General features: G+C 49.4%; 1 protein-coding gene across 4 annotated transcripts in view; it reads left to right on the plus strand.

The window, feature by feature from the left end:
* ASAP1 (ArfGAP with SH3 domain, ankyrin repeat and PH domain 1) overlaps positions 1 to 7198 on the plus strand; it is a 189913-nt gene that overhangs the window by 109983 nt on the left and 72732 nt on the right. The window lies entirely within an intron of this gene.

Here is a 7198-nt window from a genome sequence, read left to right on the forward strand (position 1 = left end):
GTAGTCAAAAGGCACAGTGTAGCCAACATGTTTGTACTTTTTTGTTTGTTTTCTGGCCCTGGGCACTTGCTCTGGCTCAGTTTCTTCACCTGCAAAAAAAGCATTATTAGTGCCTGTTTATATGCTTGATGGAGTCTTTCGATACAACATTGAAGGTGAAATTTTGGAAATGTGTCTTGGAGGACAGGATGTGACAACGGGATGCAGAAGTGGCTGGGATTAGAATGTGAGGCCGAGCTGTGGTTGACCCTCTTTGCATAGCAATCGCACATGTACTACCCTTCCCTGGGGGCTCTCGCTGTTGATGCCAGCTGTGTCACTTTCAGGAAATTAAAATGTCTTCCATCTGAAACAAAATCTAACCTGCTAACAGGCTTAGCTGAAGCAACGCACATATCTTTAAGACAAAAAATGTTTGATTTTCAGAAAATCAGAGCCAGGAGGGACTGCAGATTGGTCCCATTTCCAAATTTACAGATCAGGGGGCTGGGAACCTGCCAGGTCTGAGGAGCGGAGTCGGATTGGGGTTCCCGGTGACCCCGATCAGTGAAGTCCTGGGGAGGAGTCAGAAGGCTGCCTCCACACGGGGGAAGGGAGCTGAGTACACAGGTAGTATCTTAGAAGGCGATTTGCTACCATTTGTCGGAGGTAGGAATGGAAGACACAGTCGCCGGGCATGAAGAGAGGCGTTCGCAGCGGGAAGGGGGGTTTGCGGGAGACGTGATAAAGCCCCGTCTTGCAGGTTGAGCCTGGGTCTGGAAGACGGGTAAGGAGGTGGTGAAGACAATGCCAAAGGCAGGAGTGTTGTTGAGAAAAGAGAATTCCAGCTACTGGAGTCAGCACAAATAGGGCCACAGAGGCCAGAGGGCGGCTCGGGGCGTGGGGCACCGTGAATTTGCATCTAAAGAGAAAGGTCAGAGGACACGGTGGGCGTCTTTAGAAGGGAGTCTGTGACGTGGTTGGGGTGAGGTGGGGAAGGGCTTTATCATCCTTGGGTGGGTTTTAAGTGGAGGGAAAGGCTACTCTGGCAGGGGTGTGTGGGGCGGACATGGGAGCAGCCGGGGTGGAGCCAGGCTCTGGCCGGGCAGCATCAGGTCCTGAAGGCAGGCGCTGTTGCGATGGCCTGAACCGTGCTGGGAGGGAGAATTGGCGGATTTAGTGGCCTGTTGGGTACAGAGGGTTAAGCAACAGGAACGTGACCTCGGGTCCGGCCACACTTCCCGGTCCGTCCACTGAGCACTGCGTGGGTGTGGAGGGGACAGGCATGTTTTTGGAGGAAGCCTGAAGATGGGGGTGTGGTCCAGGCGGAGGAAGTGTATTGAGCCACACAGAAGTTCTTAAGGGAAGTTCTGTTTGTGAAATACCCAGCTTGTGGGCTCTTCCCTTCCCAGCCTTCTTCCTTTACCTCCCATTCCCAACGCATCAGCAGAGTCACTATTAAGAAGGTAGGTCAGGACTAGTCACCTCGTTCTTCCAAAACCCCGGAGGCTCTGTCTTCACTAACCATTGCCTTCAGAATAAAGCAAACTCCTGTCCACGCCTGTCCTCCCAGCATGACTGGCCCCTGTCCATCTCTTTATCTCCCGCGTGGCCACGTGCTCCAGGCATCTGGTCTCCTTGGTGCTTCTGAACACCAAGCATCTCTCTTCTCAGGATGTCGGTGTGTCCTTGCTTGGTTTCTGTCTCCCACTTTGAAGAAGGAAAGTGTCTTATCTTCACCAGGTATCTCTGCAGCTAGTGTGGGCGTTGGCATGTGGGTGCAGGAGATATTTGTGAACGGACCAGCCCAATCTGTGGGTGCTCCTCTCCACCCCTCAGCCCTCAGCAGGATCTAAACACTTGAGTGACCTGCTGTGGGCCAGGTTCATTTGACTGACATTGCAGAGCCCCTGCTCCGGGCCTAGCGTGGTTCCTGCCCTCCAGATGTGCACACACCCACCGGCAGTGCCTGCGAAAGCAGGGAAAGGGGCTCTTGTGAGTTACCGTTTTCTGTGGCACCTTTTCTTTGGTCTGGGGAGTTTGATAGGTGGGTGGTATTTTCATGCCTAGATGGAATCTGTCCTCAGAATGTTCCAGGTGTGTTTCTGAAGGTGCTACATGGAATCTTTGCTGTGAAGTAAGTTCTCTATGGGGCCCATACCTTAGTAGGTCAGCATCTACAGACCTTCGCTGTCTGTAGGTTAAATTCCACCCCATGCAACCATGCAGCCATAGGTAGCGTAGATGACCGAGATGTTTCTGATTGAACCTGTGTGGACACAGGAGACCCTGAGTCTTAAGGACCCTTTATAGAGACTAAAATAGCTCAAACGGCTTAAAACCCGTATTTGTGGATGACACGCTAACTTTCCATTTTTTGGTTTCATTATGCAAATCAAAAAAAATTTTTAGGTTGATCATTTCCCCTTGTGTAGCAGCCTCATTCGGTTCACATTCATCTTGAAATTCACAAGTGATAACATCTTTACTTCCTTTCCTGTGAGCTGCTGCTGCCTGTCTACAGCTCGTCCCTGCTGCCCCTTTGAGACCGAACCTCCGGTGATGCTGGGTTGCACAGCTGTCCCACGGTCGCTTCCCAGCACCCCATGCACACGTCAGCTTCTCAGATTCACAGGGGCTCTGCTTCCAGCATTGAACGGAACACTGCAAAAATAAAAAGAGGGAGCGAGAAGCAGCAGGCCGGGCCCCTTTAGATGTGGGGGGAGTTTTGAGAAAAGGATTTCAGCAGAAAGGTCAGCAATTGCAAAAGCTCGGAGGCGGGCACACACTGGATGGGCTCAGAAAAACTGTGGGTGTGGATTAGACTTGAGTGGTAGAGAGTGTGGGAACAGAGGGCAGAGGGCAGCGGGCTGGACCCCAGGGGGCCTGGCAGGCAACAGTGAGGACCTGGATTTTATTCTAGTAACAATGAGTCCATTCACCCTTTCTTCCTCGTGTGTGTGTGTGTGTGTGTGTGTGTGTGTGTTCCTTTCATTCGATTCAGCAAATTCTTACTGAGCATCTTCTATGCAAAGAAAGAAACACACATAGTATTATCCTTTGAGAGCTTCTAGTTTATTGAATGGGGGAAGAGACAGAGGTACGCAGACCTAAAAGATATGGCAAGTGTAGATAGAGCCCCGGGCGAGCAAGGATTAATATTTTATGAATAACTTCTCCTTTCATCGATCTTATCAAGAGCAGTACAGGCCTCCCACTTAGTATTCTAGTGAAGGTTTTCTTGTTGTTTTGCTGCAGCAGGTGGAGGGGGGCCATGCAGCTGGGGAAGCAGAGGTAGATGCAGTGTTTGGTGTGCACACTTAGGCCAGTGCCTGGCAGGGCCGTGTTTTGTATATGCCAGGCATAGCTACTAATATGAGTAAGCAAGCGAATGATACAAAAACCAAGTTTGCTGATCCTCAGAGCAAGTACTTACATGGTTAGCCCGAGCCCTCCTCTCCTCTTTGTTGAGGTAGTGGTCATATTTCCCTGTCATTCTCTCTTCTGGCACCTTTATTCACAATGCTCTTCCTTATCACATTGGATTATTCTCTGGGCTAATTTCTGATTTACATTATAGTTATACACTTACACATTGTTGTGTGTGGGGCCTTACGATAGATAAATTATTTAGTTATTTGGCTGTGAGGCTGCGTGAGAACATGTCTCTGTCTCCCGCTTAGAGAATGTGAATTAGGCACCTAACCGCTCCAATCACCAGGTAGCATGACTGCCCAACAAGCCAAAGGCCGAAGCAGCCAGTGTCTGAACCAAAATGAGGCCAAAGTTGTCTGCCCTTTGTTTCCCCTTTAAGAGAATCACACAGAGGTGAGCATTTGCTTTGTGGTGACTTGGGGACAAATGCAGCTTTTTAAGTTTCAAAATTTCGAGCTTACCTCTCTGAGTGCAACTATCTATAATAATAAAAGCGTAATATGCTTAATTAGACCGGACAGCCGGACAACCTTCTGGACGAAGCTGTGGCAGCGGGGGCCGAGACAGAGGCAGTTAGGGCTGATCAGGCAGGCAGGTAGGCGAGCGGTTAGGTAGGAGCCAGCGGTCCCGGATTTCAAGAGGGTGCAGACCGGGCTAAGGTCCCCCTTCCCCCCTCTCCTGGCTTGAATTTTGTGCACCAGGCCTCTAGTAAAGTAATAAAATAGAAATGCTCCCTTTTTTCCCAAGTGAGTGAAAACTCTTCTCATTGAAGAAATCCCTTTGCTGGCAGGAATACTTGTTCCGGAGACACTTGCTGTGAGTGCTGCATGGGTTTTAGGGTTCCTCTCTCAGGAGCCCCTCAGAGGGAGGGTAACTCTAGCCAGCAGGTTTTGAGCACCTGCTCTGCGCAAGGCTTCCTGTCAGCCTCCTCCAGGTCCATTGATACATTGAATGCTCAGCACCCTGGAGTGTAGGTGAGGTGCCTGTCCACCTCGGCGTGTATCTGAGAAATCCTGCCGTGTTATTTTATTGTCACCCATTGTTTCCTTTCTCTAAGTATACACATAACATCTAGCTCCTAGCGTTCATGCTTATTTTAAAAAATCACATCTACCAGAATAAGAGCAGCTTTTTCCACTTGAGTATATTGAAAAGGAGGTGCCATAGACTTGGTAATTCTAACATTGAACATCTTAATGAATAATAACAATAGGATTGCCACCGCCTCTTTTCTTTTTTTTAAAATATATTTTATTGATTTTTTACAGAGAGGAAGGGAGAGAGATAGAGAGTTAGAAACATCGATGAGAGAGAAACATCGATCAGCTGCCTCCTGCACATCTCCCACTGGGGATGTGCCCACAACCCAGGTACATGCCCTTGACCGGAATCGAGCCTGGGACCTTTCAGTCTGCAGGCCGACGCTCTATCCACTGAGCCAAACCGGTTTTGGCGCCACTGCCTCTTTAGTATAAGTGTTATGTCTCAATAAAGTGTTCTTAAGCAGTTGTTGAATCCCAATCCCAAGGTACAAAACTGACTGAAAATGTATAAATTCTGTCTATGCTGTTGAACAATGTACAAATGCTCCAGGGTGACCAGGAGGCCTCTCGGAGGAGGGGCTCTGCGTCTGAGGCTGCGTGAGGAGACAGAGCCTGGCCTCTGAATGGCTGAGGGGAGAGCTCCGGGCAGAGCAGTCAGCGAGTGCAAATGCCCTGGGTGGGAGCAAGCGCGGTGGGGCTCCTGTGCGTCTCTAACAACGTCATAGTCTTGGATCTGAACGAATTTTTCATCCTGGTGTCTGCTTTTCTCTCTCTCTCTCTCTCTCTCTCTCTCTCTCTCTCTCATTCACTCTCTCCCTCTCTCACTCTCTCACTCTGTGTGTGTGTGTGTCTCTCTCCTGCTTTTATCCTTTTCCTGCATCCTTCTAGTTGCCAGCTCACATCATGCTTCTGTCCAGGTGGTTTTTCTGGTACCCTCTCTCCCAACAGCCTGTGTCGTCTTTGTGTGCTCAGATGACCAAACTTGTGAGGTCTCTGCGTGAAATAAAAGCCAGAAGTCTGCCCTGGCCGGGTGACTCAGTTGGTTCAGACATTGTCCCATACACCCAGGTTGCAGGTTCAAGCCCTGTCGGGGTGTGTAAGGGAGGCAGCCGATCGAGGTCTCTCTCGTGCCTTCTTCTCCCCTTCCCTCTCCCTTCCTCTCTCTCTAAAATCAAGTTTTTAAAAAAAAGGTCAGAAGTCTCCATGTCAAAGCTGGAAGTACCCTCCTAGGTTAACTCCCCTGCTCTTTAGTCAGGAGAGAAGGTGACATTGCTGTATGGCAAGGTTTTAAATAGGGATAGTGTTGTTCTGTTATTAGAGCTGAGCATACGCTCCTGGAGATTAATTGTTAATTCATTCTTCTTCCTCTTCCTCTTCCTCTTCCTCTACCTCTTCCTCTTCCTCTCTCTCACCCTTTTGAGTTCTTCACCTTCATGCTCAGAAATGCAGGCAGGGGTGACACACCTGGGATGGGCTGAGAGATCTGCTAATGTTACAGCCCCTGTCACCCACCAGTTTTCTCAGCTGCTATGTAAGGTGACATTTGCTGGCCCTGCAGGTGTTGCTCCTCCGGAATGGCGCTTGGTTGCACATTTAGGCGTGTTGTTTCTGGAGGGCGTTGTCCTGAGTGATTGAGCGACAGTGTCCCTGGGCACTCTTAAACCTCAGCCCTTACAAGTGCCTTTTCCTTGGCTGCTTCTGCCAGGGGCCAAATACCGGAGTGTGAAAAGGGACGTGTCACCCGCACTTAACTGTGATGGAGCTGTCAAACTCAGATGCTTTTAATAACTTTTAAAAGTCAGTGCGGCCCTAGCCAGTTTGGCTCAGTGGATAGAGCGTTGGCCTGATGACCAAAGGGTCCCTGGTTTGATTCCGGTCAAGGGAAGGTACCTTGGTTGCAGGCTTCTCCCCAGTCCGGGCCCTGGTCGGGGTGCATGCAGGAGCCAACCAATTCGTGTATTTCTCTGACATCGATGTTTCTCTCTGTCTTTCCCTCTCTCTCTTCCACTCTCTGTAAAAAAAAAAAGAAAGTAAGTGCGAACTTGATATCCTATTAGTTTATAGATGAGTTGGTAAAAATTCAGCATAAATTCTGGGGCTTTTCCCAGGGGAAATAGAAGGGTAGTGGATAGCTGGTTTCCTAGAAGGTCACGGCTGAAATCTTCCACAGCCCTTGGCTAAGTGTGCATGGACATCGATGCCCACTCATGAACTCCCCTTAGACCCAGGACCTGAACGGATAGTTATTCTCTTCCTGAGCAGATCTGTTTCCTCTCTCAAAAGGAGCTGAGGAGGTAAGCGCCAGGGGAAACATGGGCGAAGCTTCTGGAACCCTGGTTGAAGTGGCAGGGGCAGGGACTGGTTCTCTGACTTGGTGTGTGACCCGTGGCAGGCTGTTTCACTTCTCTAAGGCCCGGGCTTTCATTTTAAAAAAAGGCAATAACGCATCTATTAAAAATAAATGGTGACCACTAGGATTTTTTTTTAATTGATTTTATTTATTTCAGAGAGGAAGGGAGAGGAAGAGAGAGATAGAAACATCATTGATCGGCTGCCTCCTGTACGCCCACACTGGGGATCGAGCCCACAACCCAAGCATATGCTCTGACCATGAATTGAACTGTGACCTCCTGGTTCATAGGTCGATGCTCAACCAATGAGCCACACCGGCCGGGCGAGGATTGCTTTGTAAATGACTTTGCCATCACTTAAACCTGTGCGTAGTTGCATTTCTCTCTTTC

The sequence above is a fragment of the Myotis davidii genome, unplaced genomic scaffold, assembly GCF_000327345.1.
Source record: "Myotis davidii unplaced genomic scaffold, ASM32734v1 scaffold30, whole genome shotgun sequence".
NCBI classification, from domain to species: Eukaryota; Metazoa; Chordata; class Mammalia; order Chiroptera; family Vespertilionidae; genus Myotis; species Myotis davidii.